The sequence below is a fragment of the Empidonax traillii genome, unplaced genomic scaffold (genome assembly GCF_003031625.1).
Source record: "Empidonax traillii isolate 1590-97213 ecotype Southwest subspecies unplaced genomic scaffold, ASM303162v1 scaffold781:size518241, whole genome shotgun sequence".
NCBI lineage: Eukaryota > Metazoa > Chordata > Aves > Passeriformes > Tyrannidae > Empidonax > Empidonax traillii.
The window spans coordinates 413,915-425,188 of record NW_020955974.1 but is presented as its reverse complement, the minus strand read 5'-3'; the positions used below and the strand labels follow the sequence as shown (position 1 = coordinate 425,188).

At 42.0% G+C, this 11,274-nt stretch overlaps 1 long non-coding RNA gene across 1 annotated transcript in view; it reads right to left on the bottom strand.

Moving 5' to 3' along the window:
* Window positions 1-230: 230 nt before the first annotated feature.
* The window catches only part of LOC114066588, a 15,614-nt gene continuing 4,570 nt past the window's right edge, over window positions 231-11,274 (bottom strand). Inside the window, exons 2-3 of the long non-coding RNA XR_003573213.1 lie at window positions 1,366-1,464; window positions 231-335 (exon numbers count right to left, since the gene is read on the bottom strand). This is a non-coding gene — a long non-coding RNA (uncharacterized LOC114066588). The remainder of the gene's footprint in view (window positions 336-1,365; window positions 1,465-11,274) is intronic.

Genomic DNA, 11,274 nt, shown 5'->3' with positions numbered 1-11,274 from the left:
AGCAAGTGCAGGTAGAAAATTGATTTTCTAACATGGCCTTTACATCTGTGGGGACACAGGTAAGAAAAAATGGTAGCACTGGTCCAAAAGTGTTGTTTCTTTCCCTGGAAGTGCCTGCAGTCAGAGCTAGTGATGTGATGGAGGGAAGAAAACAAAGATGCAGAGACAGTGGGAAAGACAGAGGCAGAAGAGAGAGAGATGGGGACAGGGCTCACCTGAGCTCTTCCTGCAGCATGTGATAGAAGACCCCCAAACGGAACAGCATTTCTGTTGTGAAAATTCTTCCTTATTTCTCCCAGCCAGAAAGACCTGCAAGTTCCCTTCAGCCATGCTTGCTGCCCATGCAAGTAGGCAATACATAAATATATCAGTCATATTTATACAGAAGAACATTCCAACTAGCCATTCTTAACACAGGGATAAGGCTTTGGGCAAGAAAGGATTATCCTTACACTCCTTTCTTTCAGACCTAATAAACCACTATGGAGGGATGATTAGTACCCCAGCATTTAAACACTTTTTGTATGAATTCAAGGGGACCTGCCCAGATACAAGAATATTTTGGCTTTTGTTGCAGGGAGTATGTAATTCTTAGCATGTTCTCTTCAAGTGACAGAGAAAAAAAGAAAAAGACATCAAGAATGGATTCACTGCTCTCTGCTTTATAACTTGACAGATGTATTTATTTAAAAATAAGACACCTGGCAGCTGTCTGGCTGGGCTGGTGGCTGAGCCTGGTATGAGTAGATACAGCTGAATGGCTAATGTTGGAAACTAAGCTGGATGGAAGGAGTTGAAGCCTGTGATGCTGCAGCGGGTTTTAGTATAGAAAAAATGGAAAAACAGATACGGAACAAAAATATCAAGATCAATAGTTACATAATCTGCTCTTTTTCCAGGGGGACCATAATTATTAAGGCATTTTCTCATCACTGCCACATGCAACTCATTAAAAAAGTGCAATCAATAGCAAGTACAGGCTGTGGACAGCATACATATTGAAATCCAGCTCTAGCTCCCTAACTAGATTTTCAGTGAACTGCCCCTGTGTGCACTCCCAGAACCCAAGAGTGAGGCTTCCTCATACATAGGCATTAATGCCACGCATCTGCTGGAGATCTGCAGCGCCTCATCAGTGTGATGTGCAGAGGAGGAAGCCAAGGAAATGATTCAAAGCTGGGAAAATGACTTAGCCCAAGAGTCAGATTCATCTTGCCTAAATATAGAAGTCTATAATGCAGGCAGTGACATGAGAGGTAGCCAGAACAGGCTTCCTTGACTGTTGCTAGAGAGAGAAAGCAATGCTGTGAGGGACATTTATCTGGTCTGGCTTAAAGATTCCCTTTGGGATGAAATGAACTTCACCCTGGAAGGGCTCATTTCTCTGAGCTGACTCCAAATGGATGGTGACTAGTGCTGAACAGCCATCTGTTGGGTACAAGTGCACATCTGGCCAGATATATCCTACATGAGAGATAGAAAAAGTTCAGTTTACCTAATTCATTGCAAGCAGACTACACAGAGAAAAAGGAATCAACAGGAGGCTAAAACCAGATACAATACAAAGAAAATACAAAGTGAAAGGTTTTGTACAATGAATAAAACAAGACACTGCTGAAGAAGAGAAGAGGTGGCTTCTTGATTTATGGGAGCCTCCAATGTCTTTCTGAAATGCCAGTGCTCCAGTTCCACTTAATATGGTTTAAATGCATAAGCTTATTAAGCTGAATAAAACTGTGTTGCTCCATAAATCAGACCAGATTTCTTGTCTAGAACTTCTGGCTTGTCCCTGTCTTAAATTTGTTTTAAAACCTACATACTTTTCTATACTTAAAAGTCTATGTTCTCCTCTGTTCTACTGGGAAAATAAATAAATAAATAGATAGAAATACAGCAGGTTCTTTTGTTTGCTAAAAAAGAGATAATCTTTTTTTTTTTAAAAACCTGCATTTTATATAATAATGTCAGTGAGCACAAAGATTTCACCTGCACAGGAAGGAACAATTTTGCAAGCAAAACAGAACGAGTCATCTGAGCTGCTGTCCCTGGAATCAATGGTTCTTTGGTCTTGTACTTACTTCAAATGACAAATGGAGGTTAGAGGGACTGAGTTTTTTCAGCTCCTTTCAGGTGGTATTGGTGTCCATAACCACCTGGTTTCTGAGATAATGAGAAATATTTGCCCTGAGCTCTCTGCATTGCTGACTCAATTTAGATCTCAGGGAATTCAGTAGAACATGTTCTACTGCCTGACATGAGCTGCTGCCAGCCAGCTCCTCTGACTCCTCTGTGCAGCAGAGTTAATGCGTTATAGGATTAGCTGGGGGGTGATGCATGCAATATGCTCTGTCCTCGTGTCTTTATGCATATTGTTTCTTCCTTTGCACATTTTCCTTGGTGTAAAGCAAGAAATAGTTTTGTGGGAACACCAAGCTATGTCTCCTTATGTAAGGAGGTGCAGGTCTAGCGTATCATGGTAGGTTGTTTTCCCATACTGGAAACCATATAATACATTTTACCAGGAGTGCATCAAGACCCATACATAAACTTCCGAGATCTTGTTCTTCCTGGAGGCTTTCTTGCATCTTTTTGACTTTTCATATGATAGTTACCAACATAATTTTAATTTACAGCCTGAATGCATCGACCTGCACCTGATACTCATTAATTCTTTAGCTACTATGCATTCCCCACTTTCCTGACATTATTTCCTAATCAATTGACAGCAATTGGATTCCCCCTCAGCTTTCATTCATTTTACAAGGCTGAGCAAATCTTGTTTGCCCATTTCATGACTTCATCCTGCTAGCAGTTTAAAGTCATCTTGTACACCACAATCTTTCCCCTCCTACACTGGAAGCATGTAAAGAGCTCTTATCTCGAGGTAGACTGTTTTATAAATTTCTAAGAGTGAGGTTCACTCCACTTACCTTGCTCTAAAGCACAGCTTGACAACTACCTTAAATTTACTAACTGCTTTCCAGCTGTTAACTTCCCAGCCTAGGTAACACTTTCTACACATATCTTGGAGGTCTTTTTCAATCTTAATAATTTTATGATTATGTGCTTTACGTCTCCTCTTCCTAAGTGGTGGGTTTATCTTTTACCTTTTATCATTTTTTCTTGGATGACATGACACCCTGCCTCATGGAGATGTGCTGTGCAGTGTTTTAAACTACAATGGACATGCACCTTGCTCCAGGGCAGGGGCAGAGATCTGTTTCTGCACCTTGGTTGCAGACAGAGCCTTGCAGATCAGCTGGGCTGCTGCAGTGGTGAAGGTGAAGCACCTCAGCACCAGGAAAAAACAGTGACATCGTAGTAGACTGGGAAATGTTCAAAGGTTCCCCTTTATTATTAGGAAGCTATTTTGAATCCGCTTTCTCTGTCTGTATCTTCATAGATACAGTTTGGGCTGGAAGGGACCATAATGATCATCTCGTTCCAACGCCCCTGTCATGGGAAGGGACACCTTCGACAAGATTAGGTTGCTCATCCAACCTGGCCTTGAACACTTCCAGGGATGGGGCATCCACAGCTTCCCCAGGCTACCTGTTCCAGTGCCTCACGACCCTCACAGGAAAGAATTTCTTTCTAATACACAATCTAAATCTACTCTCTTTCATTTCAAGGCCATTCCCCCTTGTCCTGTCACTACATGTCCTTGTAAACGTTCTGCTCCTTGCTCTCTTGTACCTTTAGGTACTAGAAGGTGCTATAAGGTATCCCCATGACTTTTCTTCTCTGGGTTGAACAGCCCCAACCCTCTCAGCCTATCTTCATAGGAGAGGTGCTCCAAATCTCTGATCATACTGATGGCCTTCTCTGGGCTAAATCCAAAGGTTCCTAGTATGTTGGGGACCCCAGAGCAAGATACAGGACTCCAGGTGGGACCTCACAAGAGAAGAGTCAGAATCACCTCCCTCAACCTGCTGCCCACGCTGCTTTTGATGCAGCCCAGGACAATGTTGCCTTTCTGGGCTTTAAGAGTACAAGGCTGGGACACACTGAGCTTCTCATCCACCAACATTCCCAAGTCCTCCTTCTTAGGGTTGCTCTCAACTCAGCTGCAGGATAGTCCGTGCTCAGCACACATGGACTCTGCACTACCAGTCTGGTTCCTCCCTTGGCCTCCAATAAAACAGCATATTATCTGAGTAACACCTTTTATCTTTCTTATCAAAGCCCAGGTAAACACAATATACTACACTAATCTTTTACTGAGAATCACTTCTTGTCTCAAATAAACTCTCTTTCTGCTAAACACAAGTTTGCCTTTTATCCAGTTTTGTATTTATTTCCAGATTTTAAAGGTTTTTTTCTTCCAACTTTACTCTAAGAAATCACATTGTATTAAGATTAGATTATTGGTTCTCTGGTTTCTAAATCACTTCATTGTTTTTTCATTTCCTAGACGTAGGTTGTGCTCTGAATGCAGCATCTGTTTGGTTTATAGTAAGACCATTTTCAAGTCTTTGAAACCTTTTCTCCAGCTCTCATCTTTAATCATTAAAACAATTCCTTAGTTTACCCACTTCGCTTTTCTGCAATCAGGGAACTATACTTGTAGTTTTGCTTTTTATTTTACCATGCAGCTTAAGTGGAAAAAAGTCATGACCCACTACTCCAAAGACCCCTTTGATGACAAGATCTTCTGTAAATGTTAATTTGTTAATACAAGATCTAAATCAGCATTACAGCTGACTTAGTGCTGCTTTAATGAAGCATTCTGCTAGCTTCTGCACAGAAGTAATGTGACATAAGTATTTTCTAGGCAAGGTTTGAGAAAGTGGTTCCTAGACCTGGGTTTTGGTTTTTTTTTTTCCTTTAATAGCATCTGAGCTGCTCTGTCCTACACCAAGCTCCAAGCTGTGGGTTAAAAGCAGATCTTCAGCACTAGCCCAGCACAAGTGCTCTCTATCCCTCCCTGGAGGTATTCTACCCACACCATTTATCCTTTCCCAGCCTACCCCAGCAGGTGGAAGGGACTGCTAAAGTCACCTTAACCTATATATATAGCAGGAAAGGAAAAACACAAACTTTTCTATCCTGTCTAGCTTATTATGTTGCTTTTCTACCATTCAACATAAATGCCCCTCCATACTAAATGAAGCTATGACGTGACTAACATCTGCCAGGTGTGCTTCACTGGTTTATTCACAGCCTTCCCAGAGGATGACTTCCACATGGAATTAGCATTTTGTTTTGTTAGTGTGTTTAACTCAATGCAGCATGTACAGCCCTTGGTATGTGTGCGATGTCCTTTGAGGGAAAACATTTGTCTCGAAAACTGCACAGTGGCACAACTTGTGTGCTTCTGTGACATTCAGGAGAGATGAAACGGTTTGCTGGTGCTGATCAGACAAACACGTAAGCCTGACTTTGAAAAGGTTCTTCTGTGTTACTACATTTATTTTGCTTGAGCCACAAAAAAATGCATTCTTGTCAAAATGTTTCCTTATCAGGCTCTGCTTGCCATTCTTCTTGTGGGCTGGAAACTTAAAACAGAAGCCTAATAGACACTTCAGCTTAATCAAGAACATTTATTTTTCTGGGCCTAAGTCTAATTTCACCTTCTGGTTTATTCTCGACTGCCCTCAGGGATAGCTGAAATTAAATAAAATTAAATTATGCTAATAACTTCCCAATCACTTAATGCGCATAGTTTCAAATCTGTGCTCTGGAATAGATGGCACTCAAGGAGCTGTGAGATCCAGATGCACAAAGGTAAATCAGGTTAATTTCACTGTTATGATGTTCCATAGGTGACGCCTGCACTGCCAAGAAGGGTCATTTATGTTGGAGAGGATGAATATGCTACGTGGGTATGAAACACCCGGAAAGTACACCATAGCTGTCTCTCTGCCACATTTATTCACCTTTACCCTCAGTTTAGGTGCTTATGCCATTCGTTTTCTTCTGCAATAAAATATTTACGACCAATTAATGTTTCTTACACTAATTTAATCTTCCTGTATCCTGACAGAGATAAAATCATAGAATCATCAAGGTTGGAAAAGACCTCCAAGACCATCAGATCCAACCATCAATCAAATACCATTATGCCCACTAAACTATATTGCAACATGTCATGTCCACTCATTTTCTGGACATTTCCAATGATGGTGATCCCACCGTTTCCTCTATTATGGTTTGATCTACTTGAACATCCCTGTGGTGCTTTATTCTTATTTAGTGCTTATTAGTCCTCTCAGGCTTTATACTGTCCTTGCAGCAAAACTTGCATGTATGTAAGAGTACAAGAGCTAAGGAGTATTTCATAGCTTGGGTTAGTTTTTACGTGAGTTGCATGAGCTCCAGATTTGTCAAATATTTCTGCAAATCGGGCTCGTGGTGTTTGCTGTGTGCTTTTATGTGCTGCAATACCAAGAGATTTCACAGACTTTCTCAGACACTTATTGAGAGCAGATTGTACAATATCACAACCTTCACCCATGGCCAGTGCTCCCATATACCAGCATTAATGAGTCCTAGCAAGTAAAAACATGTCTCTGTGTAACAGTTTGGTCTCAGAAGAAATCCTGCTCTGATGTCAAAGCTGTCTCAGATGTGGTATTGCACGTAGGTGCTGTGAAACAAATGCTGAGAGCACTGAGCATGTGTCAGTACCACTCAGCTCTTGCACCTCCTCACCATTTGAACTCCCAGAGCAAGCAGGAAAGGATGTTTTGTGCTTTTTTTATTCCTTTCCTCTTTGCTCTTAATGCACCTCATTGCCAGAGCCTCGCCCTGTGAAGAGAAGAGGATGTGATATAAAACCCTATTTTAAACCTGCACTCTTACCAGTTTCTTGCAGTAGACTTTGGATCAGGGAAGACTGAGACAGTCTGCAACACCTGTCAGAAAGTTTGATAGCCCCGTGTGCTGCTGTATCAGGTTATGGAAGATAAGGGCAGTGCCTCTTACACATTTGAATACAGAACACTTTCTACATCTTCAGTGTAGGTAAGATATACATATGTCATCTGTCATACATACAGACATACATATACCGTCTGTCTCTTTTGCCAGTCAGAAAAAATAAATTGTGTACAGTTCATCTGTGGTCAATATTTTTAGTTTAATATTTATAAAGTTTGGAAGTATTTAATTGCTCTCACATCTAGCCCTGCCAATCAATAGGTGTATATCTATGTAATACATAATAAACGTGAGTGATTAGCTACATAAAAATATATAGACCTAACAGTAAATCACTTTTCAAGGGATCCACCTCTGTGGAGCTTGGTACTGACCTGGGGACTGGCTCTGCTATGTCCATTGAGACACGAACTATCCAACTATCCAATTTGGCCTGTGTGAAAAACAGCACAATTCTACAGAACCAGTGGGAAAAGCTGGGAATGGGGCACTCAATGGCCACACTCCTGGATCCTCTCCTCTTTCCTCTCAGTGGGAGGACAGTGCAGTGGTAACACTTAGCACATCTTTTAGAGCAAGCCAACCATTTTTAAATGACAATTTATTTACACGGGCAAGAAGAAATAGCTTCTTGGCAACAGCATACACACCAAATGCTGATTTTCTATTTTAAGTTCTTCTAGACACAATGGCAATTGGCTTGTTTGAAAGATGACAGATTATGAACTGAAGGGAGAGCAAATGAAGGGAGGAGCAAACACAAGCCTAAATCTGCTGTGCCTAACTTTACAACTTGCTGATATACTTGAAATTGGGTTTGGGCTCAAAGAGTTTTTGAAATAACCAAACCAATTTATTTTTAGCTGCAAACATGAAGAAAGTATAAAATAGAAATGAAAAGCTGGACAATCCAGGAAAACAAGGAAGAGTGTGGAAACCAGTCGAGAAGGCTGAAACTCAGGCTGATTTTGAGCATCTGCAGAGTAGATGCCTCCTCCCTTTCTTGTTGCAAGGAGTTAGGAAGGGACAAGAAATGAAATCCATATAAAAGGTGAATCATCGTTATTCACCAGCAATTAGCTTTGCCTATTAAAACTGCCAGGAGTTACTAAGATGAAATTCCAAGCACCACATTGTTTAGGGAGTTAACCAGAGATTGGCATAAAAATACTCCAGCCAACCGTCAAAAAATAATCAAAAACTAACACATTTCAAGCCTCCTTCTCCAGCACCAGCCATTCTTTTTGCAGCTTCAGGTTAAACAAATCACATATCCTCTGTCTCTACCTTGGGATGAGGCTTCCTGAGATGGGAGAGCCATAATTCTGCCCCCATCTAGTTTAACAGTGTGTGTAAGAGGTAGAAAGCAATTGCTACATTTCTGCTCTTTTCTGATCAGTGCTGGTGATAATGATTTCCTTGTTATGGCTTGTAGGTTCCAGCACACTGCTATGTCGATGCATAGGAAGGCTCAAATCTGAGTCTTAAATAAAAAAGGTTTTGGTTCCAGCACAGCATGTTTGTAAAATATCTACTGACAAGTCAGAAAAAAATTGTTCCACATGGCCTGTAAAACATATGTTAAAAATTATGCATCATAGACCAGCTTTAAATTATTAATTTTTAATTCCTTCGGCCTTGAAGCGCCTTTAAACACTGACTACTGAGAAACAATCCTGCCACTGAGAGAACAGCTATAAAATAAAAAACTGGCTACTTAAAAATATAGAGAAAATTGCTTTACCTAGGCACAGTTTCTGAATTTTAAAATATGAATAAAGGGCTGGATCCCCACTTGGTGAAAGCTGATACAGCTCCTTTGAAGTCTGCATAGCTATCTCCCATCAGCAGTTGAAAGCCCTGGCCCAGAGTTTAGAGTAGATATAGTTTCTCTACATAAGACAAGCGAGATTTGCATGGTTAGTTCAAACTATTCCATATTCACTGAGCCGTTGAGGAAATACTGTCTGTGAAACAAACCCTGGATTCCTTCCCAAAATCATCTAAACGACACTTGCTAGGGGAATGCTGCAGCATCAGGGGGAGTGGATCCAACACACTGGGTTGGACCTGCTGTAATTATGATGGCATCATCGGAGAGCACTTGTTACCTGCACGCTCACTGGGGTGCAGCAGGGAAGCTGAGAGCATCCAAAGGAATTAACTGAGTGTAACCCTGATACAACAAAGAGAAATAGGTTCCACACTTGCTGTTGCAGGAGGATTCAATCTTATTCTCTGCTCTTGGCTCAGCCAGATGCTAGCAGAGACCTGAGGAACTTCTCCACACTCTGCACTTCTCCATATTACACCCATATCACTGTGACATACCTACCTCCCTAAGGCATTTCTGGGGCAAGCACTTTCCTCTTCTGCCTTGCACTACAGAAGGAGCCTCTCTGACCAAACCCAGCCACTGTAGAGCTCGCTTCTGTATCTCCTCCTTGCACTTGGTGTGGCTGGAGGGACGTGCCATATCCTATCCCTTGTGTGCTCCAGAGAAATGATGCAGAGATAGGACCGGAAAAAAAAAAAAAAAATTATCTCTTGCTCTTTTTAAGGATTCACCAGGCTGCTCAGGGCCCTATCCAGCCTGGCCTTGAACACTTACAGAGACGAGGCATCCACACCTTCTCTGGGCAACCCGTTCCAATGTCATTTTGATTAACTATCATTAATTAGGACATTCTCGACTGCAGGGTTAAGCTTTCCACAACCCAGCAAAACTTTGTATGCCGTATGATGATAAATGACCTGTTCACTACATTCATTCTTTTTCTCTGTTGAACTCATGGACAGACACGGTATGGTACAGCAGGCAGTGAAATGCAGAGTGCTCAGACTCTTCCTTCCCCTGGGCAATGTTGCTTTCACAGGATATGCTTTGGAGCCCTCATCAACCTTTCACTTCCTCCATCCCCTCAAAAATGCTTGGGAGAAATCTCCAATCCTGATGCACAACCCTATTACTGGTGAGCTGTCCCCCTGAGATTTTTTTTCATAAAATAAACCCTCTTACCCACTGTTATGAAGGAAACAAAGGACCAAATTCAATTAATTTGCTGAAGGTATGAGAGTATCAAGCCAAGAGGGTAACAGAAACTGTCGCAGATGATCAGCTTGGAGCTCCTTGAGGACCCCATCCCACCTCCAGCAAAGTGTCAAGCAGCTCCTGGGAAGAAGCAGTGAAGAGCTATTTAATAGACTGTTTCCACCACACAGTAATTCCTTGTGTTGATACATTCCTTGCAAAAGAAGACTAATGTTTTGGGTTTTCTTTCAATGCTCATTGCCTTGTATTCAATCCGTTCCAAGCCCTGTTTATGAAGGATATAATATTATGCTGCTCGTCACTATCCAAAGGCCAGATTTAGTGGTGGGGTGAGTCCCTTGAAGGGTTTGTATGGGCTTGTGCTCCCTAAGCAGAAAGCTCAGGCTGTCACAGGTACTCTCACCCGAATGCAAATGTCTGCACAGCTCAGTACATGGTGTGACACCGGTCTGAATTCACACTTCAACTTTTACTAATATAACTCTATGGAAACAAGCTCAGTGATGATTGATGACTTACAGCTCCTACATAGCACGTTACAGTTTCCAGTGGAAGTATGTTGTGCTGGATGTAATAAGCCAACATTTGCTGCCCAGGCTTTCCCAGGCTTGGCTCCTCCTAGGACCGATTAAGGTGAGCGAGGGGTGGGTCAGGCTCGTTAGCAAATGCTAGGGGAGGCTATATAAGAGCCTCCAGGAGCGTGAGTGACCTTCGCTCACGCACCCCACAGGATCAGACTAACAGGGCTGTGGCACAGCAATTTCAAGGCATTTCAAGCAGGCAGGGCACAACCAGCTCCCACTTCTTGTAGGTGAGTGTGCTTTTAAAGCTAGCAATGGTTTCCAGAAAAACAAAAGCTGTTACTGCTGTTAATACTAGGAGTGTGTGTGCTCAGACACTTCCCTCCAAGAAGGATGCAGCCACCCAGGTCTCTGGGTGTGCTGAGTGTCTGAGCCTGGCGTTGGTACCGGAGGATGGTGTAGGAGGTAGCTGTGTACGATGTGAGCAGGTGAGTGATTTACTGTGCCTGGGATAAAAAGAGAGTTTACCAACTATGGAAGAAAGGGCTGGCTACTTATGAAGAATTCAGGAAGACAGCTAGATCATGCAGAAAGAAAATCAGGGATGCAAAAGCGCAATTCGAAGTTAAATTGGCCACTTCTGTTAAGGATAACAAAAAGTCCTTCTATAAATACATTAATAACAGAAGGAGGGGCAAAGAAAACCTCTATTTTTTGATGGACTTGGAGGGAAACATAGTTAATAGAGATGAGGAGAAGGCTGAGGTACTTAACACCTACTTTGCCTCAGTTTTTACCAGTAAGACAGGTGGCCCTCAA